The sequence below is a fragment of the Leptodactylus fuscus genome, chromosome 3 (genome assembly GCF_031893055.1).
Source record: "Leptodactylus fuscus isolate aLepFus1 chromosome 3, aLepFus1.hap2, whole genome shotgun sequence".
NCBI lineage: Eukaryota > Metazoa > Chordata > Amphibia > Anura > Leptodactylidae > Leptodactylus > Leptodactylus fuscus.
In genome coordinates this window covers 211,985,421-212,012,280 of record NC_134267.1, presented here as the reverse complement: position 1 = coordinate 212,012,280, position 26,860 = coordinate 211,985,421, and positions in this window count along the sequence as shown.

The following is a 26,860-nucleotide window of genomic DNA, read 5'->3' as shown; positions in this document are numbered from 1 at the left end:
GTATGTATGGAGTGACTGGTCACATGTGTATGTTGCTCATTCACGCCTGTGCCAGAGATAGCCAAGAACATTGCTCACCATAGAGAATGAATGGAAACACATCAGCACATTCATATGGGTGAATGGGACCCACTTTATCATGAGAAGCCGGCTCCCCACTGATCATCCAGTGATCTCCTACCAATGAAATGTCCAGAATATCCATTTAAAGAGGACCTTCCACTTCCTTGGGCATCTGCGGTTTTATATACCGCTAGAAAGCCGACACTGCGCTTTCCCATTATGTGCCACCAGTGAAGAGATACCGGTGCTCTTACCCATATCTCATTACCGTCAGAAGGGCATTCCTGGCAGTCTAGCTGGGCTGTGAGAAACACCTCTCCTGACAGTATTGTCTATAGCCTTGTACTGTCGGGGGGGGGGGGGGGGGTGTTCTTTACCACCCAGCGAAGACATTAAGCTGTGAATAACACCGCCCAGTACTAGTCTATGGACGAGTACTATCAGGAGTACTGGAGGGTGTTCCCCACTGCTCATGATTATTCCTGGGCAGTAAAGAACGCCCCCTCCGACAGTACACAGCTATGGACAGTACTGTCATTGGTGGCGTTCCTCACAGCTCAGCTAGACTGTCAGGAACATCCTTCTGACGTTGAAGAGATATCAGTAATGGCACTGATATCTCCAACCCCCGGGGCACATAATGGGAAAGCCAACAGTGCACTGAATTCAGCACACTGTCGGCTTTCTAGCAGTATCAAAAACCGCATGTGCTCGAGGACATGAAAGGTCCTCATTAAGTGTTTATAAGTATGGCTGCCAATATATCATGTGTCATGATGATGAAACTCCATACACATGACATGAATATCATAGAAAATATGGTCATAACAGCATCGGTCTGGATAGAAGTTTGCTCTTAGGAACCATAAACGCATTTTGATAAGTTGCAAACATTTCCAAAGTTTAATGGATTTATTTTATAAGTTCTTATAACTCATGTTTTGCAGGCAGGAGCTGAGAAATATCAGGGAATCAATATGAGGAACTCCTCTATTTAGCTTTCCATATCACATTGCCTCGTACAAGTAAACATCTTGCCCAGAAGTACATAAAGAACGACTTGGTCCTATGCCAATGTAAACTGGAATAACTGCACATTGGTATTCTCCAGTCTCGGCAAACAAATACATTCCACCTGGACTCCTGCACTCTTCTATCTCCTTGTTTTATCAGAAATACCTTCAATTTGGCTCGGAATATGCGTCCTTAAAATGCAAATTCTTATTAGCTTCAACATCAAAGGGGCTTCACGTCAATTCCTTTATACTTCATCTCCCCTCGTGTTATTTGTGGTGGATTCAAAGACAGAATGTTTGCATATACATGGTGGCTGAGATTGGAAGGAAACACATGGCATCTGTCAAATTTAAGATCAGGCAGTGGTCCGATGGCCTGAATGCAAACCCACCGGGGAACCTCCATGGCACAAAGTCAGCAACGGCTTCCAATGACTGACACACATCACATTCAGTGGCGTAACTAGGAATGGCGGGGCCCCGTGGCGAACTTTTGACATGGGGCCCCCCCCCCATCCCAACTGACGCCGAAGACCTCGACCGACCCCCTCCTCCGCACTCTATTATGTCCCTTACTGGCCCCTGCACACAGTATTAACCCCAATAGTGGCCCCTGCACACAGTATTAACCCCAATAGTGGCCCCTGCACACAGTATTAACCCCTATAGTGGTCCCTGCACACAGTATTAACCCCTATAGTGGCCCCTGCACACAGTATTAACCCCAATAGTGGCCCCTGCACACAGTATTAACCCCAATAGTGGCCCCTGCACACAGTATTAACCCCTATAGTGGCCCCTGCACACAGTATTAACCCCATAGTGGCCCCTGCACACAGTATTAAATCCAATAGTGTCCCTCTGTGGACACCCATAAACAATTATTATACTCTGGGGTCTTTTCAGACCCCAGAGTATAATAATCGGAGACCCGGGGTCGGAATAAAAACATAAAAAAAACAACCCACTGTTGCTTCTTACCTGTTCCCCGGCTCCTGTGCTGTACTGTCCTCCTCTCGCGTCCTTCTTTAATGACGTCGGACGTCACATGACCCGGGAAGCATGCCGGGTTCATGTGACGTCAGAGACGTCAGACAGCAGTAGGACGGAGGCCTGGCAGGATCGTGGAGAGGTAAGTAACAGTTTTTTATGTTCCCTTACCTCTCTGGTCCGCCGGTCATTATACTCGGGGGTCTGCAAAGACCCCCGAGTATAATGATAGCCCCTGTGGGGCCCGCGGTGTCACTTGCCGATCCCGGCCCAGCCAGGATCGGCAAGTGAATAGGGCCCGTAACTGCCTATTTTAAAAAAACCGCAGCGGTAGCGGCTGTCACCGGGCCCCCTAATGGCCCGGGCCCTGTGGCAGCTGCTACTGCTGCTACCACGGTAGTTACGCCCCTGATCACATTGGATTTTGATCAAGGAAACCTTTGCACTATGTAGAAATAATATCAGGCCCATAAACAATCCCTCCATTATTGCCAGTACCCAATATACGACACATGGGTATTATATAACGTGTTCCAGACCGCAGTTATCATTCCAAAACGGTATTGCTTTTGTCTAATAACATGGAGGATCCGGATTATGGAGGAGATTAATCTTAGGTCTTTGGCAGAACATGTTGAGTGAAAGATAGAGGTGAGCAAAAGTCAAGAGTGGAATTGCTTGTGAGAAAGCTGCACGTTCCTTGTGACAAAGACGAATCTCCAGTGCCGCTCCGAGGTTATTGCTCATTCTGGCCAAATGCTGTTAACATAGATCCTATGAAGCGACTACATAGAAGTCCGGCCGTAAGATCAGAATTACTCAGAGAAGATTTGGATCTAAATTGTTTTCTTCGCTGTCCGTTATCCTGGGTATATCAGCACTTGAATTTTACATTTGTTTTCTTCTATAATCGTCGCTCTTGTTTTCTATTAATAAAGTCAGATATCATTTCTTTGGTCATTTACCATAAAAATGTACAGAACCTACTAGAATGCAGATCAGATCTATAGCCTCTACAAAATGACTTCCTTAAAGGGAGTCTGTCGCCAGGACCCGGCATATCTACCTGGCCCCTAGATTGATAGGTTAAGGTCACCTGAATCAAACAGTGTTTTCCCCTTTTGAATCACCCCAAGCAGACTTCCCGAAAGCATGCACAGGTGTGAACTGGGTCTATGAAATCTCACAATACTTATGCAGATCAGATAATATGCACATGCTCATACTCAGTGTTATCTATGAGTTTACATAGAGAGATAACAGATAGGGCTTTATCAGCAATCTGTAATTAGCTGAACTGATTGTCAGGGGCGGATCCAGGGCCGGGCGAGCCAGGCAACCGCCCAGGGCCCTGCGCTTAGCGGGGCCCTGCGGCCCGGCCCTAAGAAAATGGTCCCAGTCAGCTCGGCAGTCGGGCAAGTGCCGGGGCCCACAGAGCCTCTGGGGGGCCCCCGGCACTTGCCTGTCACGATTTCAGCTCATCGGCGTCCGTCCGCCGATGAGCTGGAATACATACGCGATCAGTGGCGTAACTACCGCCATAGCAGCAGAGGCAGCTGCCACAGGGCCCGGGACATAAGGGACCCGGCGACAGCTACCTCTGCTACCCCCACTGTTATCACAGACAAACTGTTTTAACTGTGCTAAGAGCGGGGGAAAGCTGAAAGGACCTTGTGTGACGTCATCCGTCACATGACTGGGTGGGCGTGTCTATAGCCCGTACAGTCCTGGAAAGAGAAGGAGAGATCTGCTGCGAGGTAATGAAGGGGAGGGGGAAGGGAGATGCAGGATGGAGAGTGTCTGTGTGTAAGTGTGTGTGAGTGTGTATGTGTGTGAGTGTGTATGTGTGTGTGGTGAGGAGCAACAGTAACCTAGGGGCAGAGATGGAGGAGAGGACATGAAAATGTGGGTAGAGATGAGGGGTGCATGAAACTGGGGGCAGATGGAGGGAGGGTATGAAATGTCAGGTGACATCAGTGTGTTATTAAAGATGGCCAACACCACCAAAGACTGCAGCGGAGCCGGAGACAGGTAAGTAACTTTTTTTTTTTATGTCTGTATCTCCCCTCGGTCTCCGATTATTATACTCTGGGGTCTGAAAATACCCCAGAGTATAATAATTGTTCGTGGGTGTTCATTATCGGGCATAATCCCGTGTGCAGGGGCCACAATGGGGTGTAATATTGTGTGCAGGGGCCACAATGGGGTATAATACTGTGTGCAGGAGCCACTATGGGACATAATTGAGCGTGCAGGAATGCGGCGTGTGTGTGTGGGGGGTGGGGTAGTCGGTCGAGATCTTCGATGTTGGTCAAGAAGGGGGGGGGGCCCCATGTCAAAACTAGGAATGGCCCCGCCATTCCTAGTTACGCCACTGTACGCGATTAAAGCAGGAGCTGTGACCTCAGCTCCTGCTTTAAAGCTCCGGCCCGGCTTGCGTGTGTAGGCGCGATGACGTCATCACATCGCGCCTATACACGCAAGCCGGGCCGTAGCTAAGCAGGAGCTGAGGTCACAGCTCCTGCTTTAATCGCGTATATGACTGGAGTGGGAGAGAGGAGAGAGGAGCGTCGGGGGGAACGATGGAAGGTGAGTGATAGAAGGTGAGTGTAAGTGTTTGTTTTGTATTAAATATTAAGGTGGAACATAATGAAGGGGGCCCATGAAACTGGGGGGCAAATGAAGGGGAGGGGGGAACGGCATGACAATGGGGAAGATGAAGGGGGTGGGGAGAGAACGGCATGAAACTGGGGACAAAGATGGAGGGGGCCCAATGAAACTGGGGGGCAAATGAAGGGGAGGGGGGAACAGAGACGGGGGACATTAAACTGTGGGCAGATGAAGGGGGAGAACGTGATGAAACTGGAGACAGAGATGGAGGGGGGGGACATGAAACTGGGGACAGAGGAAGGGTGTATATGAAACTGGGGGAGAGATGGAGGGGGGGCATATAATTTACGGGTGACTGTAGGAGGATTATACTGTGTGGAATCACATGAAAAATGAATGAGAATGGGCGGAGTCAACATAAAAGTTGACCCTGGATCCGCCACTGCTGATTGTCCTGCCAGCACAGCAGTGAGTGACATCACTTGTCCTATCACACAGGTCAAGTGTTATGGAAACACTGTGTAAATAATGGAGGAATAAGTTCACATAGCAGGAAAACAAAGCAGCATTGCAAAAGCAATATATATGCATAAACTACCAGTATAGATAGGATTACTGAGATGGGAATACCTCTTTAATGTTTGCTATTTTTTTACAACTCCCTTGGACCTTCACCTCTGTTCAGACCACAGAGTTTAATATTTTCACTTGCTTTTCTATCTGAACAAGTTTGAACTAAAATGAACTGGAGTATTGATTCCCCGAACCCAAGATGAAACAAATCTTCAGAGGTTCACCTATCTCTATATACTCTATTTATGTGGCCATGTCTCCATGTAGTGTATTAGAAAACTAAATAAAATTCCTGAGCATAACCTATGGTTGTTTTTTTTCTTTTATACTTATTTGTATCATATTCCACAGCGCTTTACAGCCATTGTCAGTCACTGTCCCATATAGGGCTCACAATCTACATTCCCTATCAGTATGTCTTTGGAGTGTTGGAAACGTCTATTCACACATGCATCTTCCCCTCTCCCTCAAAAGTTCCTGAAGTTTTGATAGCAAAAACATTGAATTTTGAGTAACCTGTGTCTTTTTTTTAACCTTATCAACTATGTATCTATATGATAGAATTATTCTTGCTTCTAGATCCATGATGAAAACCTATCAATGCCCGTTATAAACCATGGGATTATTCTGAAGGATGTTGAAATCCATTTAAAAAGTATTTTTTCTCATTGTTATGTACTGTGAGAACTTGTTGACTGGGTGAAAGGATCTCCAAGATGGCAGGTCTTGTGGAATGTTCCTGAAATGGAGTATTGGTATCTAACAAAGATGCTCATAAAAAGGCCAATTGGTGACCTAGTGACCAGTTCATGGATGCCTAAAACCATTGATGTTTGTAGGGAACAATATCAGTCCATCTGGTCTGATCCCCATAAAAAGTTACTGTAACATAAATTGCTAAAAAGTTAATATGGGCTTTGGTAGAAAGGAGTCAGGATAAGCAAAACATTGCAACATTGCAAACAAATCCTGGGTCTTGTATCTATACCTCTTAAAAGGCTTGTCCAGAACTATGATATTGATTGCTGTGACCTCTTCACTACTTATCAAGCACAGCACCATACATTGAATAGTGACTGAGTTTGGCAATGCAGTTGACTTGATTTCCAAACTTCGCAAGAACTCAAGCATTTGTCTGGTGTTCTGGAAAAATAAGGGCAATTTATGGTGGACACTCATCACAACTTCCAAGACCTAAAGGATCTGCTGCTACTGCCTTGGTGCCAGATAACATAGGACAACTTCATGCGGTGGCCCAGAAGTAGCAAGATGGTGGCCTTGTTGGTCTTGGTGGCTTTTGGTGACAAATCCTCTTATAGGTCACAGGAGGAGGTTGTACTCAGGTGATGGTGTTGGGTCCACAGGGGCACTCCCTACAACTTTTTTCCCATGTGCTGGGGTGTCCTTGCTGCCAGACTGCAACGGGTACATCCTCTTCCCGCCTCTGCCATTTATACCCCTCCCTAAATCCCGCCCCAACAACAGTTGGGAGATTGTCCCTCCAGCATTTTACAAAACTTTAACCCCTTGCTGACTTACAGTCCCTGGCCATCTCATTAACCACTTCATGGACTTCTAGGACAAGGATCACCTATGTTCTTTCCACCTATTAGGAATCCCATAGCATTAACCACTCGTGCCTACAGAACAATACAGGAAGGGCAGATTAACTCTAACATGTGCAACATAAATGAACGTGAATGTGAAAATATACAGATATAACATTATAAACAGTATTAAAACAGCTCAAAACATACTGTCCTTGGCAATGGTCTTTTGGGGGGACACTGAAGTCAATTGTCTTGTGCATTCCTGGATGGGATGTTTTTGCCAGACAAGTAGGGTATATACAATATTAGATAGATGGATTTATTTGTTGTACTTGATAAGGGCATATTTTACTGTTCATGGATGTAATGTTCTTCATAGGACTCTATTATAACGTCTAGTGAGACAATGATTGACTGGACTGGACAGAATGATAGAGGACCTACTGAGAGTACTTGAGTCCCGGGAATGCCTGATGAAATACACTCCATGTACAGCAGACCTCATATAGATTGAGCTGTTCTGTAGGCGCCATGTGGCAGAAATCAAGTGTCTTGATTAAATCTATCTTTAGACCTCGGCAAATAATAGGGAGCTGGAGATGTTACCGCGCAAGATCTGCAATATCTATCAGATGTAACTGGACCGGTGATACAAGCCATTTTACTCACAATAGAAAAATCTATATTAGATAAAGACAGAAATTGCTTTCAGTGGGTTAATGAGATGTTTTCACAGCCCATCCCCCGTTACGAACGTCTCTGAATAGTAATGTAACGGTTAAATGGTGATCTATAAAAGTATAAAGTACTAATGAAGACAATGGAGAAAATATCAATATTCCATAGTAGGGATCAGTGAACCGGTTTATAATGAGCCAGGATTGTTATGAATTTTTGGGGTTTGCCATTCACGAACCATTATTATACTCTGGGGTGTCTTCCAATGTGGTGTATAATAAGTGGAGGCCCAGGGGAGGTGAGCAAATCCTTGTGAGATTTGTCTTGTGAATATTCAAGAGAATTGCCTGGCAGTTTCGTTCTGTAATAAGCCGAATCCCAGGGCATAACAGTCATACTCACTTTTCATGAGTTTGGTTGCAAATCCCCAACCTTTTTTGGCTTCTACGACCTCCTGAATGAAGTGTTTTGCAGCTTTTAACATTCATGGCATATTGCTAGAGGTTGTCTGAGACCAGTAGGGATAAGCTGAATTGATGCAGCCTGCAATAGATCTCCATTTGATGTTAAGATTTGCAGTGTAAAAAGGTTAATATGCCAAAATGCTATGTTTTCTCGAGCATCATACTGGATCCTTGTGGCCACAACTGATTTGATGCTGGCTAGACTGGGGTGCAGAATCTAAATAATCCATGGATTTCACCCTTCAATGAGATATGAACTTTACTGTAGCGAGATAGAAGCAGGACTGGGGCTAGAGCTGGAGAGAACATGGAAGGTAAACACAGGAACATTCAGAGGACTAGAACTTGGGAACAAAACTGAAAAAAAGAGACAGAACTACACAGAAGTGATCAGGAACAAAAGAAATCTTGTATAGCCCATCAGGATCAAATGGCATTCTGCTAGTGATGTATACTACTACTTGCTAGCAACATGGTACAATCGCCAAGAGGACACAGCAGGATTCTGCTGGAGTGGGGAGCAGTGAGTAATAGCGCTGACAGCCATTTGCATTATATTACAGAAACAATTCAAGGGGTTTTCCATCCACAAATGCATGTTTCATACTGATGACTAGAGGTGAGTGAGTACTATTCGAAATGGCCGTTTCGAATAGTACTCACTAATCTCTACTGATGACAGGATAGGTCATCAATATCTGATCTATAGGCGTCTGACATTTGGACATATTGATATTGTAGTAGCAAACAGAAAAGGGAATGATTCCTTGCTAATATTCACTTCCACATAATCCTACACATGTCCACAGCTCACAACAATATGGCACCCCAGCACTGAACTATAGCAATGAGGTGGGCCCCTCAGTGGGCGATACCCTTTTATTTTGGCTATAAGTACATCCCCATAGGCATGTAGCAGGGCTGTGACATTGATGACATTTGTGTCCTGCCATGCCTCTACAGCCCCATTCATTGCTCTCGGTGAGTCCAGACCTTCCTGGGTTTTGCCCCCGAGTTCTCTGGCACATACAAGGGTCTGTGATAATATATAGGCATGTGTATGCAGCCATAGAAATGAATGATGAAAAACATGTCTAGCGCAAAGACGAAGTATGCAGTCCTGTACATGTAGCCTAAGTCTGAGAAAATTGGAAAAATATACTTGGAAATAAGAGCTAATTTCTATGTAACCTTCTAGGAACCGAGTCTTTGAAATGGACAGGCAGATTAGAAAAAAAACCACCAAGTTGTTGAAGGGCATGACATGATTTATCATATTGTACTTGGTGACAGGTCTTCTTTAAAGGTTCACTTCGATGTAATAAAGTCCATAGCTTCCCAGACATCTCATAAGTTACCTTCTTAATGTGCATGACTCATCCAGTATACCCTATAGCTTACATTATGTCCTCCCTGAGTATATAGCGGTAAATGAATTAGATGGAACTTCTCCAGCCAGAATGTTAACAGGTTCCTCTTAGAGGAATTGCTCTGTCCTGCGCTCTGTAACGTCTGTATTATATGGGCATTCCTGTAGGCTTGATGTTTAGCCGTCAGCTTTATTTAAGGTTTTAATATCTTTAACTGTGCGTTCATTATCCAGGCAGCTAAATGAGAAATTCGGCTTGGCGCTCGTCCATTGCACTGCCTGTAAAAGGGCTGCCAAGCGTAGAAGCGCAGTCTTGTAATCACATTCAGTGTTGTGAATAAATGCTTATGAAGTAGAGCGAGTTTTGCTGCCTTGGAGGAGAACATAATTTTGGCATTAGAACATATTCATATAATGATTTATCTCTCTTCAGAAAACACAATGATTAGGTATTAAGGAGGAATCATAACTGGTGCAGATGGTCCTGACTACTTACTGTTCATACCCTCTTATTGCCTGGGTCCAGTATGATAATGATGTAGAAGGGGTTATTATATAGTGTATCAAGGTACATATACAACAGTCCGATGAACAAATACAATACACAAACTTGCACAAAATAGATCAATGCAGAAGAAGAGTGAGTTACACATACCATAGGAGTGTACTACCAAGAAAGAGAAGTAGTGGTAGTGGAGACTAGATTAAGGTAGGTTACAACCTTGTCTGAGCCGGTACACCTCTAATACAGACACACCACACAACTGGACCCGGAGAGGAGTTTGGTGTGGCCATTGTACTTGGTGTGCACACCAGAGACTGATCAGAGATTGTAACCGCTAAGCAAAATGCCTTTATGAAAACTGTAACCAATAAGTTGTATCCCTGTAAGTATTAAAGTGGTTACCAGCATAAAAAAAATTAATCCCTACCCTAATCTAAACACCTAAATAACTAAAAACCTAAATAACATTATTTATCAAAAATGTATATTTACCCATATCTCTGGGGTAGTCATGTGACCACCTCAGGGAGATTTGCTGGTTATCTGATAATGATCTGTTTCTCCATTTCTGGAAATGAAACATCACTACTACTCCCCTCCCTATACATTCTGTCATACTTACCTATCTTCCTTCCAGGCTTCTTCCTGTGGGACGGCTCCTCCTACTTTTCTGACTGCTGACACGTGCTATAGCCCAAGCGCTGCTCTGTGTTCTGCCTCTGATAATCCACCTCAACTGTGTAGCTCCCACACCTGCAGTAGAGTTGGATTTTCGGTTGTATAGCACAGAGCAGCGCTGGGACAATAGTGTTCTCCGGCAGTCAGAAAAGTAGAAGGGGCCATCCCATAGGAGGAAGCTTGGAAGGAAGAAACGTAAGTATAATGGGGTCGTGGGTTGGGCTGAGTAGGTATTAAAGGGCTAGTTGTGGGTGGAATAGCAAGAGAGACAAGGAGGGGGTGTTTGAGAAGGAAGGAGAGCGAGGAGGGGGAAGTGAGGTGAGAGGGAGGTGCTGTGAAAGTTACATAGCAGGAAGCTGAACCACGTCAACAAATGCAGAAGATAACAGGAGCTCCCAGAAACACCCACAAATCACTCAAAACACTGCTAAAGGTGTATGGGTGCATTTATTAACTCATTAATAGCACTAACAGACCTTTTTTAAAAAAACAAAATTGCCCGAAAACCCCTTTAATTTATTGTGTGGCAACTACAGAACTGTAACCATTAAGCTATGTGCCTTCCAGAGAACAGTAACCACTAAGGCTGTAGCTTAAAATATGCAGACAGAAAAGTCCTGCATGTATGCTAGTTTTGGGAAGAAACCTGGCGGGTCACATTATAGTTTATGGGGTCCAGGGGTAACTACTAGAGATGAGCGAACACTAAAATGTTCGAGGTTCGAAATTCGATTCGAACAGCCGCTCAATGTTCGTGTGTTCGAATGGGTTTCGAACCCCATTATAGTCTATGGGGAACAGATACTCGTTAAGGGGGAAACCCAAATCCGTGTCTGGAGGGTCACCAAGTCCACTATGACACCCCAGGAAATGATGCCAACACCTCTGGAATGACACTGGGACAGCAGGGGAAGCATGTCTGGGGGCATCTAACACACCAAAGACCCTCTATTACCCCAACATCACAGCCTAACAACTACACACTTTACACACTCAATACCACCTCTCTGACAGTAGGAAAACACCTTGAAACATGTGTATTTGGCACTTGCAGTGAGGAGAGCTTGTCACCAGCAGTGAATTTGGCCCTTGTAGTAAGTTGAGGTTGGCACCAACATTTGTTTTGAAAATCAGGGTGGATTGAGCCTCTAACCAGCAGAGTTTGGGCAAATTCATGGTGGAGGGAGCCTCTAAACACCCCAGTTAGGGCAAATTCATGGTGGAGGGAGCCTCTAAAAACCCCAGTTTGGACCAATTCATGGTGGAGGGAGCCTCTAACCAGCCCAGTGTGGGCAAATTCATGGTGGAGGGAGCCTCTAAAAAACCCAGTTTGGACCAATTCATGGTGGAGGGAGCCTCTAACCAGCCCAGTTTAGGCAAATTCATGGTGGAGGGAGCCTCTAAAAAACCCAGTTTGGACCAATTCATGGTGGAGGGAGCCTCTAACCAGCCCAGTTTGGGCAAATTCATGGTGGAGGGAGCCTCTAAACAGCCCAGTTTGGGCAAATTCATGGTGGAGGGAGCCTCTAAACAGCCCAGTTTGGGCAAATTCATGGTGGAGGGAGCCTCTAACCAGCCCAGTTTGGACCAATTAATGGTGGAGGGAGCCTCTAACCAGCCCAGTTTGGGCAAATTCATGGTGGAGGGAGCCTCTAAACAGCCCAGTTTGGACCAATTCATGGTGGAGGGAGCCTCTAAAAAACCCAGTTTGGACCAATTCATGGTGGAGGGAGCCTCTAAACAGCCCAGTTTGGGCAAATTCATGGTGGAGGGAGCCTCTAACCAGCCCAGTTTGGACCAATTCATGGTGGAGGGAGCCTCTAACCAGCCCAGTTTGGGCAAATTCATGGTGGAGGGAGCCTCTAAACAGCCCAGTTTGGACCAATTCATGGTGGAGGGAGCCTCTAAAAAACCCAGTTTGGACCAATTCATGGTGGAGGGAGCCTCTAAACAGCCCAGTTTGGGCAAATTCATGGTGGAGGGAGCCTCTAACCAGCCCAGTTTGGACCAATTAATGGTGGAGGGAGCCTCTAAACAGCCAAGTTTTGGGAAATTCATGGTGGAGGGAGCCTCTAACCAGCCCAGTTTGGACCAATTCATGGTGGAGGGAGCCTCTAAACAGCCCAGTTTGGGCAAATTCATGTTGGAGGGAGCCTCTAACCAGCCCAGTTTGGACCAATTAATGGTGGAGGGAGCCTCTAAACAGCCAAGTTTTGGGAAATTCATGGTGGAGGGAGCCTCTAACCAGCCCAGTTTGGACCAATTCATGGTGGAGGGAGCCTCTAAACAGCCCAGTTTGGGCAAATTCATGGTGGAGGGAGCCTCTAACCAGCCCAGTTTGGACCAATTAATGGTGGAGGGAGCCTCTAACCAGCCCAGTTTGGGCAAATTCATGGTGGAGGGAGCCTCTAAACAGCCCAGTTTGGACCAATTCATGGTGGAGGGAGCCTCTAAAAAACCCAGTTTGGACCAATTCATGGTGGAGGGAGCCTCTAAACAGCCCAGTTTGGGCAAATTCATGGTGGAGGGAGCCTCTAACCAGCCCAGTTTGGACCAATTCATGGTGGAGGGAGCCTCTAACCAGCCCAGTTTGGGCAAAGTCATGGTGGAGGGAGCCTCTAAACAGCCCAGTTTGGACCAATTCATGGTGGAGGGAGCCTCTAAAAAACCCAGTTTGGACCAATTCATGGTGGAGGGAGCCTCTAAACAGCCCAGTTTGGGCAAATTCATGGTGGAGGGAGCCTCTAACCAGCCCAGTTTGGACCAATTCATGGTGGAGGGAGCCTCTAAACAGCCAAGTTTTGGGAAATTCATGGTGGAGGGAGCCTCTAACCAGCCCAGTTTGGACCAATTCATGGTGGAGGGAGCCTCTAAACAGCCCAGTTTGGGCAAATTCATGGTGGAGGGAGCCTCTAAAAAACCCAGTTTGGACCAATTCATGGTGGAGGGAGCCTCTAACCAGCCCAGTTTGGACCAATTAATGGTGGAGGGAGCCTCTAAACAGCCAAGTTTGGACCAATTCATGGTGGAGGGAGCCTCTAAAAACCCCAGTTTGGACCAATTCATGGTGGAGGGAGCCTCTAACCAGCCCAGTTTGGGCAAATTCATGGTGGAGGGAGCCTCTAACCAGCCCAGTTTGGACCAATTAATGGTGGAGGGAGCCTCTAAACAGCCAAGTTTGGGCAAATTCATGGTGGAGGGAGCCTCTAAACAGCCAAGTTTGGACCAATTCATGGTGGAGGGAGCCTCTAACCAGCCCAGTTTGGGCAAATTCATGGTGGAGGGAGCCTCTAAACAGCCCAGTTTGGGCACATTCATGGTGGAGGGAGCCTCTAACCAGCCCAGTTTGGACCAATTAATGGTGGAGGGAGCCGCTAAACAGCCCAGTTTGGACCAATTCATGGTGGAGGGAGCCTCTAAAAACCCCAGTTTGGACCAATTCATGGTGGAGGGAGCCTCTAAAAAACCCAGTTTGGACCAATTCATGGTGGAGGGAGCCTCTAACCAGCCCAGTTTGGACCAATTAATGGTGGAGGGAGCCTCTAAACAGCCAAGTTTGGACCAATTCATGGTGGAGGGAGCCTCTAAAAACCCCAGTTTGGACCAATTCATGGTGGAGGGAGCCTCTAACCAGCCCAGTTTGGGCAAATTCATGGTGGAGGGAGCCTCTAAACAGCCCAGTTTGGGCAAATTCATGGTGGAGGGAGCCTCTAACCAGCCCAGTTTGGATCAATTAATGGTGGAGGGAGCCGCTAAACAGCCCAGTTTGGACCAATTCATGGTGGAGGGAGCCTCTAAAAACCCCAGTTTGGACCAATTCATGGTGGAGGGAGCCTCTAAAAAACCCAGTTTGGACCAATTCATGGTGGAGGGAGCCTCTAACCAGCCCAGTTTGGACCAATTAATGGTGGAGGGAGCCTCTAAACAGCCAAGTTTGGACCAATTCATGGTGGAGGGAGCCTCTAAAAACCCCAGTTTGGACCAATTCATAGTGGAGGGAGCCTCTAACCATCCCAGTTTGGGCAAATTCATGGTGGAGGGAGCCTCTAACCAGCCCAGTTTGGACCAATTAATGGTGGAGGGAGCCTCTAAACAGCCAAGTTTGGACCAATTCATGGTGGAGGGAGCCTCTAAAAACCCCAGTTTGGACCAATTCATGGTGGAGGGAGCCTCTAACCAGCCCAGTTTGGGCAAATTCATGGTGGAGGGAGCCTCTAAACAGCCCAGTTTGGGCACATTCATGGTGGAGGGAGCCTCTAACCAGCCCAGTTTGGACCAATTAATGGTGGAGGGAGCCGCTAAACAGCCCAGTTTGGACCAATTCATGGTGGAGGGAGCCTCTAAAAACCCCAGTTTGGACCAATTCATGGTGGAGGGAGCCTCTAAAAAACCCAGTTTGGACCAATTCATGGTGGAGGGAGCCTCTAACCAGCCCAGTTTGGACCAATTAATGGTGGAGGGAGCCTCTAAACAGCCAAGTTTGGACCAATTCATGGTGGAGGGAGCCTCTAAAATCCCCAGTTTGGACCAATTCATGGTGGAGGGAGCCTCTAACCAGCCCAGTTTGGGCAAATTCATGGTGGAGGGAGCCTCTAAACAGCCCAGTTTGGGCAAATTCATGGTGGAGGGAGCCTCTAACCAGCCCAGTTTGGACCAATTAATGGTGGAGGGAGCCGCTAAACAGCCCAGTTTGGACCAATTCATGGTGGAGGGAGCCTCTAAAAACCCCAGTTTGGACCAATTCATGGTGGAGGGAGCCTCTAAAAAACCCAGTTTGGACCAATTCATGGTGGAGGGAGCCTCTAACCAGCCCAGTTTGGACCAATTAATGGTGGAGGGAGCCTCTAAACAGCCAAGTTTGGACCAATTCATGGTGGAGGGAGCCTCTAAAAACCCCAGTTTGGACCAATTCATGGTGGAGGGAGCCTCTAACCAGCCCAGTTTGGGCAAATTCATGGTGGAGGGAGCCTCTAACCAGCCCAGTTTGGACCAATTAATGGTGGAGGGAGCCTCTAAACAGCCAAGTTTGGACCAATTCATGGTGGAGGGAGCCTCTAAAAACCCCAGTTTGGACCAATTAATGGTGGAGGGAGCCTCTAAACAGCCCAGTTTGGGCAAATTCATGGTGGAGGGAGCCTCTAAACAGCCCAGTTTGGACCAATTAATGGTGGAGGGAGCCGCTAAACAGCCCAGTTTGGACCAATTCATGGTGGAGGGAGCCTCTAAAAACCCCAGTTTGGACCAATTCATGGTGGAGGGAGCCTCTAAACAGCCCAGTTTGGGCAAATTCATGGTGGAGGGAGCCTCTAACCAGCAGAGTTGGTGGAAATCAGGGTGGAGGGAGCCTCTAACCAGCAGAGTTGGGGGAAATCAGGGTGGAGGGAGCCTAGTATTAGCAGAATTGTGCAACGCTTATGGTGGATGAGTATGAGGATGCGGAGGAATTGGAGAGGTTGAGTACAGACATGGAGTTTCATGTTGGGGTGCTTTACACAGGTGGGCACAAAAATGACGGCTCTACCCAGTGGTGGTTCATTTTTATCAAAGTGAGCCGGTCGGCACTCTCAGCTGACAGACGGGTGCGCTTGTCAGTGATGATGCCACCGGCTGCACTGAACACCCTCTCAGATAGGACGCTGGCGGCAGGACAGGACAGCACCTCCAAGGCATATAGGGCAAGTTCAAGCCACAGGTCCAACTTCGACACCCAATACGTGTAGGGCGCAGAGGGGTCGGAGAGGACAGGGCTGTGGTCGGAAAGGTATTCCCGCAACATGCGCCTATACTTCTCACGCCTGGTGACACTAGGACCCTCCGTGGCGGCACTTTGGCGAGGGGGTGCCATCAAGGTGTCCCAGACCTTAGACAGTGTGCCCCTCGTTTGTGTGGACCGGTGAGAACTTGGTTGCCTACTGGAGGAACTGCCCTCCCTGCCGCCAACGTCACATGCTGGAAACATCTCCATCATATTCTGCACCAATTGCCTGTGGCAAGCATTGATGCGATTGGCCCTCCCCTCTACCGGAATAAAAGACGAGATGTTGTTTTTATACCGGGGGTCAAGGATAGCAAAGATCCAGTACTGGTTGTCCTCCATGATTTTGACAATACGCTTGTCGGTTGTAAAGCACCCCAACATGAACTCAGCCATGTCTGCCACAGTGTTAGTTGGCATGACTCCTCTGGCCCCACCGGAAAGTTCAATCTCCATTTCCTCCTCATCCTCCATGTCTACCCATCCGCGCTGCAACAATGGGACGATTCGAAGTTGCCCGGAAGCCTCCTGTATCACCATCACATCATCGGACAACTCTTCTTCCTCCTCCTCCTCCTCCTCCATTAAACGCAGTGAAGTGGACAGATGTGTGGACCTACTCTCCAGCTGTGACGGATCGGATGCTATCCCTAACTCCTCTGTGTGATCTGAGTTATCCCTGATGTCAATCAGGGATTCTCTCAGAACACACAAGAGCGGGATTGTAAGGCTCACCATCGCATCCTCAGAGCTCACCCTCCTTGTGGACTCCTCAAAGACCCGTAGGATGTCACAAAGGTCTCTCATCCATGGCCACTCATGGATGTGAAACTGAGGCAGCTGACTTTGTGGCACCCTAGGGTTTTGTAGCTGGTATTCCATCAAAGGTCTCTGCTGCTCAACCACTCTATTCAACATCTGAAACGTTGAGTTCCAGCGTGTGGGGACGTCGCACAAAAGCCGGTGTTGTGGCACATGCAGGCGTTGCTGGAGAGATTTTAAGCTAGCAGCGGCTACTGTCGACTTGCGAAAGTGGGCGCACATGCGCCGCACTTTCACCAGTAGCTCTGGAACATTGGGGTAGCTCTTTAGGAAACGTTGCACCACTAGGTTGAAGACGTGGGCCAGGCATGGAACATGTTGGAGTCCGGCAAGCTCCAGAGCTGCTACCAGGTTCCGGCCGTTATCACAAACGACCATGCCTGGGCCCAGGTGCAGCGGCTCAAACCATATTGCCGTCTCATCGAGGAGGGAATCCCTCACCTCGGAGGCAGTGTGCTGTCTGTCCCCCAAGCTGATCAGCTTCAGCACAGCCTGCTGACGTCTACCAACGCCAGTGCTGCAACGTTTCCAACTCGTAGCTGGGGTCAATCTAACAGCGGAGGAGGAGGCGGTGGCGGAGGAGGAGGCGGTGGCGGAGGAGGAGGCGGTAGAGGAGGAGGAGGAGGGGGGTGTTCTTCTCGTGTCCCTGCCAGGAATGTTAGGCGGGGAGACGAGGTACACCGGGCCAGTTTGGGAAGCAGTCCCAGCCTCAACTACATTCACCCAGTGTGCCGTCAGTGAAATGTAGCGTCCCTGTCCGCATGCACTTGTCCACGCGTCGGTGGTCAAGTGGACCTTTGTGCAAAGCGCGGAACTAAGGGCCCGCCTGATGTTGAGTGACACGTGCTGGTGCAAGGCGGGGACGGCACACCGGGAGAAGTAGTGACGGCTAGGGACGGCATAGCGAGGTGCCGCAGTTGCCATCAGGTCCAGGAAGGCGGGAGTTTCAACAAGCCGGAACGCCAACATCTCCTGGGCCAGCAGTTTAGCGATGTTGGCGTTCAAGGCTTGCGCGTGTGGGTGGTTAGCAGTGTATTTCTGCCGCCGCTCCAATGTCTGAGAGATGGTGGGTTGTTGTAAAGAAACGCCTGATGGTGCCTTTGATGGTGCAGGAGAAGGAGATAAGACAGGACCAGGGGAGGATGAGGTAGAAGTCAACAAAGTGGCGGAGGCAGATGAAGTGGTGTCCTGGCTCGTCCTCTGGAGTGCATCGCCAGCACAGTCAGCAGTGGCAGTGGCAGAGGCAGAGGCAGTGGCAGAGGCAGTGGCAGTGGCGTGAACGGCAGGCGGCCTTTGTCCTGCCGTTGCTGCCTGCCACTGATTCCAGTGCTTGGATTCCAAATGACGGCGCATTGAAGTGGTGGACAGGTTGCTCTTCTCAGAGCCCCTAATCAATTTCGAGAGGCAAATTGTGCAGACAACACTATATCTGTCCTCGGCGCATTCCTTGAAAAAACTCCACACCTTCGAGAAACGTGCCCTCGAGGTGGGAGTTTTTCAGGGCTGGGTACGAACTGGAACATCTTGGGAGATTCCGGGTGTGGCCTGGCTTCGCCTAAGCTGCTGACCTCTGCCTCTGCCTCTAGCTACCCTTTTTGGTGCTGCACCTGCCTCAACATCCACACTACTTTCCCCGCTTGACATCCCCCCTGTCCAGGTCGGGTCAGTGTCCTCATCATCCACCACTTCCTCTTCCAACTCCTGTCTCATCTCCTCCTCCCGCACAATGCGCCGGTCAACTGGATGCCCTGACGGCAACTGCGTCACATCATCGTCGATGAGGGTGGGTTGCTGGCCATCCACCACCAAATCGAACGGAGATGGAGGAGACTCTAGTGTTTGAGCATCTGGACACAGATGCTCCTCTGTTAGGTTCGTGGAATCGTGACGTGGAGAGGCAGGTTGAGGGACAATGAAAGGAGCGGAGAACAGCTCTGGGGAGCAGGGACAGTTTGGGTTATTGTTCTGTAAAGCTTCGGAATTTTGGGAGGAAGGAAGACAAGACTGTTGGGTAATAGGAGGAGAGGAGGCAGAGTCTGACTGGCTGCTGGACAATGTGCTGTAAGCGTTCTCTGACAGCCATTGCAAGACCTGTTCCTGGTTCTCGGGCCTACTAAGGTTTGTACCCTGCAGTTTAGTTAATGTGGCAAGCAACCCTGGCACTGTGGAGTGGCGCAATGCTTGCTGCCCCACAGGAGTAGGCATGGGACGCCCTGTGGCTTCACTGCTACCTTGCTCCCCAGAACCATTCCCCCGACCTCGCCCACGGCCTCGTCCACGTCCCTTTCCGGGAGCCTTGCGCATTTTGAATTCCTAGTTAGAAATTGGCACTGTATACCAGTAGTAAAAATTGTGGGTGCACGTAACCCCAATATATTCTTTGAATTCCCAGTCAGACACTGGCACTATATGGCAGTAGCAAGAAATGAGGGTATTTGTATTCCCAATATATTCTTTGAATTCCCAGTCAGACAATGGCACTGTATACCAGTAGTAAAAATTGTGGGTGCACGTAACCCCAATATATTCTTTGAATTACCAGTCAGAAACTGGCACTATATGGCAGTAGCAAGAAATGAGGGTATTTGTATTCCCAATATATTCTTTGAATTCCCAGTCAGACAATGGCACTGTATACCAGTAGTAAAAATTGTGGGTGCACGTAACCCCAATATATTCTTTGAATTCCCAGTCAGACACTGGCACTATATGGCAGTAGCAAGAAATGAGGGTATTTGTATTCCCAATATATTCTTTGAATTCCCAGTCAGACAATGGCACTGTATACCAGTAGTAAAAATTGTGGGTGCACGTAACCCCAATATATTCTTTGAATTACCAGTCAGAAACTGGCACTATATGGCAGTAGCAAGAAATGAGGGTATTTATAACCCCAATATATTCTTTGAATTCCCAGTCAGACAATGGCACTGTATACCAGTAGTAAAAATTGTGGGTGCACGTAACCCCAATATATTCTTTGAATTCCCAGTCAGACACTGGCACTATATGGCAGTAGCAAGAAATGAGGGTATTTGTATTCCCAATATATTCTTTGAATTCCCAGTCAGACAATGGCACTGTATACCAGTAGTAAAAATTGTGGGTGCACGTAACCCCAATATATTCTTTGAATTACCAGTCAGAAACTGGCACTATATGGCAGTAGCAAGAAATGAGGGTATTTGTATTCCCAATATATTCTTTGAATTCCCAGTCAGACAATGGCACTGTATACCAGTAGTAAAAATTGTGGGTGCACGTAACCCCAATATATTCTTTGAATTCCCAGTCAGACACTGGCACTATATGGCAGTAGCAAGAAATGAGGGTATTTGTATTCCCAATATATTCTTTGAATTCCCAGTCAGACAATGGCACTGTATACCAGTAGTAAAAATTGTGGGTGCACGTAACCCCAATATATTCTTTGAATTACCAGTCAGAAACTGGCACTATATGGCAGTAGCAAGAAATGAGGGTATTTGTATTCCCAATATATTCTTTGAATTCCCAGTCAGACAATGGCACTGTATACCAGTAGTAAAAATTGTGGGTGCACGTAACCCCAATATATTCTTTGAATTCCCAGTCAGACACTGGCACTATATGGCAGTAGCAAGAAATGAGGGTATTTGTATTCCCAATATATTCTTTGAATTCCCAGTCAGACAATGGCACTGTATACCAGTAGTAAAAATTGTGGGTGCACGTAACCACAATATATTCTTTGAATTACCAGTCAGAAACTGGCACTATATGGCAGTAGCAAGAAATGAGGGTATTTGTATTCCCAATATATTCTTTGAATTCCCAGTCAGACAATGGCACTATATACCAGTAGTAAAAATTGTGGGTGCACGTAACCCCAATATATTCTTTGAATTCCCAGTCAGACACTGGCACTATATGGCAGTAGCAAGAAATGAGGGTATTTGTATTCCCAATATATTCTTTGAATTCCCAGTCAGACAATGGCACTGTATACCAGTAGTAAAAATTGTGGGTGCACGTAACCCCAATATATTCTTTGAATTACCAGTCAGAAACTGGCACTATATGGCAGTAGCAAGAAATGAGGGTATTTGTATTCCCAATATATTCTTTGAATTCCCAGTCAGACAATGGCACTGTATACCAGTAGTAAAAATTGTGGGTGCACGTAACCCCAATATATTCTTTGAATTCCCAGTCAGACACTGGCACTATATGGCAGTAGCAAGAAATGAGGGTATTTGTATTCCCAATATATTCTTTGAATTCCCAGTCAGACAATGGCACTGTATACCAGTAGTAAAAATTGTGGGTGCACGTAACCCCAATATATTCTTTGAATTACCAGTCAGACACTGGCACTATATGGCAGTAGCAAGAAATGAGGGTATTTGTATTCCCAATATATTCTTTGAATTCCCAGTCAGACAATGGCACTGTATACCAGTAGTAAAAATTGTGGGTGCACGTAACCACAATATATTCTTTGAATTACCAGTCAGAAACTGGCACTATATGGCAGTAGCAAGAAATGAGGGTATTTGTATTCCCAATATATTCTTTGAATTCCCAGTCAGACAATGGCACTGTATACCAGTAGTAAAAATTGTGGGTGCACGTAACCCCAATATATTCTTTGAATTCCCAGTCAGACACTGGCACTATATGGCAGTAGCAAGAAATGAGGGTATTTGTATTCCCAATATATTCTTTGAATTCCCAGTCAGACAATGGCACTGTATACCAGTAGTAAAAATTGTGGGTGCACGTAACCCCAATATATTCTTTGAATTACCAGTCAGAAACTGGCACTATATGGCAGTAGCAAGAAATGAGGGTATTTATAACCCCAATATATTCTTTGAATTCCCAGTCAGACAATGGCACTGTATACCAGTAGTAAAAATTGTGGGTGTATATAGCCCCAATTCTATTGCTAGGGGACTTGCAGGGTATTTCTGGGGTGAAGGTGGGGGGGGCACACCGTTGGAACGGGTATCGGGGTATATATCGGGTATACGGGAATACACTGACAGTGTATTCCATTCAGGATCCTGGGAAAGCTGGGTTGCGGCGATTGAGCCCGTCAGTGCCACGTTACACTGACAAGCTTCTCCCTGGAATTTAGCTCTTATAAGAGCTGTTGGTTGTCTTCTCCTTCCTATCCTAGCCTGTCCCTGCCTACCCAGAATCTAAGCCCTAGCTAGCTGGACGGAAACCTCCGTCCTCGGTGAATTGCAAGTTCAGAATGACGCGAACCTGGGCGGCGCTGTTCTTTTAAATTAGAGGTCACATGTTTTCGGCAGCCAATGGGTTTTGCCTACTTTTCTCAACGTCACCGGTGTCGTAGTTCCTGTCCCACCTACCCTGCGCTGTTATTGGAGCAAAAAAGGCGCCAGGGAAGGTGGGAGGGGAATCGAGTAATGGCGCACTTTACCACGCGGTGTTCGATTCGATTCGAACATGCCGAACAGCCTAATATCCGATCGAACATGAGTTCGATAGAACACTGTTCGCTCATCTCTAGTAACTGCTTCTTAAGCAGAAGAGTTTCCATTTTTTTTCAGGTCCCCAAGTGGGTCTGAAGAATAGAAATCTGAATGTTAGTGTGAACCTAGTTTAAGCAGTGTGTCCACCAAAGATGGTAACTGCTAATCTATGTGCCTGCCAGGGAACTATAACCACCAAGTTGTTTTCCTGCCAGGGAACTATAACCACTAAGCTGTGTGCCTGCCAGGGAACTATAACCACTAAGCTGTTTGCCTGCTAGGGAAATATAACCACTAAGCTGTGTGCCTGCCAGGGACCTATAACCACTAAGCCGTGTGCCTGATAGGGAACTATAACCACTAAGCTGTTTGCCTGCTAGGGAAATATAACCACTAAGCTGTGTGCCTGCCAGGGACCTATAACCACTAAGCTGTGTGCCTGCCAGGGAACTATAACCACTAAGCTGTGTTCCTGCCAGGGAACTATAACCACCAAGTTGTTTTCCTGCTAGGGAACTATAACCACTAAGCTGTGTGCCTGCCAGGGAACAATAACCACTAAGCTGTTTGCCTGCCAGGGAACTATAACCACTAAGGTTCTACACGTCCCTTAGAAACTGTAACCCCTAAGCTGCTGTGTACCTATCAAAAACTTTAACCATTGAGCTACCTGTCAAGTCCTATAGCCATTTATAACCCTGTACCCATTTATAACCAATGGATTGCCGGAGCTTCATGTCAATGACTCCATACACATTAACAATTCCTGTCATGCAGCACCTCATGCAGCTATTGAGACCTTAGACAATCATTTTACATTGTTATGTTTCTTGATTAATAATCCCACAATAAATATTTGTTCGCTGCTTGTTATTATATTTCACTTCCATCCATAGAAAACGACGGTAAAGAAAACTCTTCTGTTTGCTTTTCAGACTGTCTGTCAACTATCCACCCAGTGATCTCTCTTTTGTTCTTTTGTGGCGGAGATTCATCACCCAGAGCTGTGTTTGCTTCCATAAATATTTGTCAATGATAGGGAGCTGACATTTGCAAGGAAAGTAAATGGCAAATATTACAGCGACGCGTTTGCTCAGCAAGAATTTTTTTTTTTTAAATTATGTATATCCTCATTGTAATTGCAGGGCTGAAGGCAATGATGCAGACTAGCGTAGAATAGTGTATTGTGAATGGAGAACACATTTCTCAGATTTCTGATAAAACCATGGTGCAATATGTCCAATATTAAAGTGGAGCTTTCATGTCCTCGAGCACATGTGATTTTATAGACCACTAGAAAGCTGCACTGAATTCACTGTTGGCTTTCCTGTTATGTGCCCCGAGGCTGGAGATATCGGGTTGGGCTGTGAGGACTGTGCCCACTGACGGGACTCATCCATAGCCCTGTACTGTCATAGGGCGCGTTTCTTACCTCCTAGTAATGATGCTAAGTTATGAAGAACACCCCACAGTACTAGTCTATGGACCACTACAGTCAGGGGCATATATTTAGAAAAGTATAGCCCCAGAATTACCACCCTTAAAGGGAGTCTGTCAGCAGGAATTCTGATATAACCTAATCCTAGTACCTATACAGTTGTTAGCACAGTTTATAATGATGTGTCTGGGCTTTTGGGGTCTTTACTTTTTTGGGCTGTACTTCACTGCTGCTCCTAATTGCCACCCAGCTCCATCCCCACTAGTGCACTGACATCTCAGTCGTGGCACAAAGTACTAACTGATGACACACAAGTCTGATGATGACACACTGGACCCAGACATGAAGGAGGCCATCTCCATCTGCCTCCGCCTGAAGCCTGCCTCCTTCACTAAATGAAAGAGCCTGTGCCTTTCAGAATTTCTCCTGTATTTACTTCTGAGTGATTTTGTTCCATATTCCATACACAAGTAATATCAGTTTACAATGAAGTCTATGGAGAGGGGTGGGGTAGGAGGAGAAGGAGGGAGACAAAGATACTGTATGAGGTCATCTACAGCATTAAATGACTTATTTCTATCAAGGAGAAGGCCAGATAGTAATTCCTAAAACCATGTTTTGTGAAAGAAAACTGTATAGTGCAGAAGTCTCTCTGGTTTGAGGGCATCCCCTTCCCATAGACTTCTATTGTACAGATCTGATCAGAGGCAAAATGAAACAAATAAGTGAAGAAACAGGTCGTTTTCTTTAATAAACTTTATGTCAAATCGTATTCTCTTCACCATGAATTTGTAAGAAAATAACTATAAGTTTACTGACACTTTAAATTATACATTTCACCTACCTTCAGCCTCCACTAGGGGAAGGAGAGTGTTTGTTGTATACTATTAATACCTAGAATGCAAACATAAAACATTATACAGAAACATAAGCTCCCTCCAGTAGTAGCAGGAGTCCTAGGGACACCTGGAATCACTGTCTAGGGGTGGACTGTCTAGCCTGTTCACCTGCAAAGGGACCCAGAAAGATGTGATGTGTCCACTCTGGCCATAGAAGGGTGTGGAAACCAGAAGGAATACAATAGGGCACCAAAAATGGTATTATTACAGCATCAGAATAAATGGCCTAGCTATAAGGGTCACAGCTGTCATAGTTTCACTGGGTTCCATGAGTAAGGGGAGCTTAAGGACCTCAGTTTTACAGTACTTCTATGATCTTCTTTGATGTTTGCTTATGTATTCTAAATCCCCCTCCCCTGCTCTCTGCACTGGTTGTCTTTGACAGCACTCCTCGCATGATATTTTAATTGCGGTCTGCCATTAAAGAAAAAGGGTTTTGCCCAACAATCAGGAAAATGGGAACCGAAAGTTCTGCATTCTTGTCAATGAAGCCCCAATACGTGTGCTTGCATATTCGCCACTCCATTCACTTTTATAGGGCTTCAAAAACCAGGGGCAATCCCTCTAATGGGGACGGCAGTCCAGGCAATTTTTTTTTTCTTTTTTTTAAATTTTTTTTTCTTTTTTCTTTGAACCACTGCCGCTCTCTGTGCACTGATTCAGACGTCTATGTATCAGCGTCATCACGCCACCTACGATGAAACGTAGACGTCTGATGTCTGTCGTCTGCCGAGAGAAGAGGAGCAGCGGGAGCGGCAGCAGCGCTATCGGTAAGTATGTTTTATAATAGGTCGCTACCTGCTGGAGTATCTCCAGCAGGTAGCGGCATATTTACCAACCTCCCCGGACCTGATCACTGCCGCTCCCGCTTCCCCTTGTACTATAGGCTGCGGAGGCCGGCAGTGAATAGGCCCGGGTCAGGCCGCAATCCCACTGCCACTATTATTATACTCAGGGGTCTTTTCAGACCCCTGAGTATAATAATCGGAGCCCCAGGGGAGGTGAGGGAACATAATAAACAATGTTACTTACCTCTCCGGGATCCGATGTTTATCCTAGCTGGCTTCAGGCCTATATGGTAATGCCCAGACGTCACGTGGACTGGTATATTATCATATATGCCCAAAGCCTGTGCTAGCAGTACCATATAGGCCCGAAGCCTGCTAGAATTAAAGAGGACCTTTCATGGGTTTGGGCAAAGGCAGTTCTATACACCGCTGGAAAGTCGACAGTGCGGTATATAGAACTGCTTTTGCCCAAACCCATGAAAGGTCCTCTTTAACATCAAACCCGGAGAGGTGAGTAGCAGTGTGTATTATATACCCTCATCTCTCCTGGGGCTCTGATTATTATAATTGGAGGTCTGAAGTATACGTCTGGGGGTCTATAATAATAGAGCTTGAAGGGTCCACTGTGGCTCCTGCAACCTCTATTATGCCCCACAGTCTATTGTGCCACTGTGTGGCATAATATAGGCTGCAGGGGCCGCTGTGGGATATATATGTGGGATATATATGTATATATATATATATATATATATATATATATATATATATATATATATATATAGCGGTTGGGTGCGTGAAGAAGTGAGGAGTCAAAGATGTCTGTGTTTCATACTTTACAGAGTCAAGACACAGCTGAAAGAAGTGGTCATGGCGGTCCAAAGGGAAGAGTCGAGAAATGTCTCCTGTGAGTATTACTGCATTGTATTTATTGTAATGTCAGAATGTAATGGCAGAAAATATGAATTGCATTTGAAAAACGCATTTTAAGGGCTAATTTTTTCAAAAAATCCTGGGGGGGACCCCAAGACCCCCCTTTCCCCTGGGGGGTATTCTATTTTCCCCAGACCCCCCCGGTAAGTAGGGCCCCGCCTAAGTCAATTGCCCAGGGCCCCGCAAAGCCTGTACACTCAGTAATTGAAATAGATTTTAAGTGAGCACCACCATTACATTAGAGAGTAT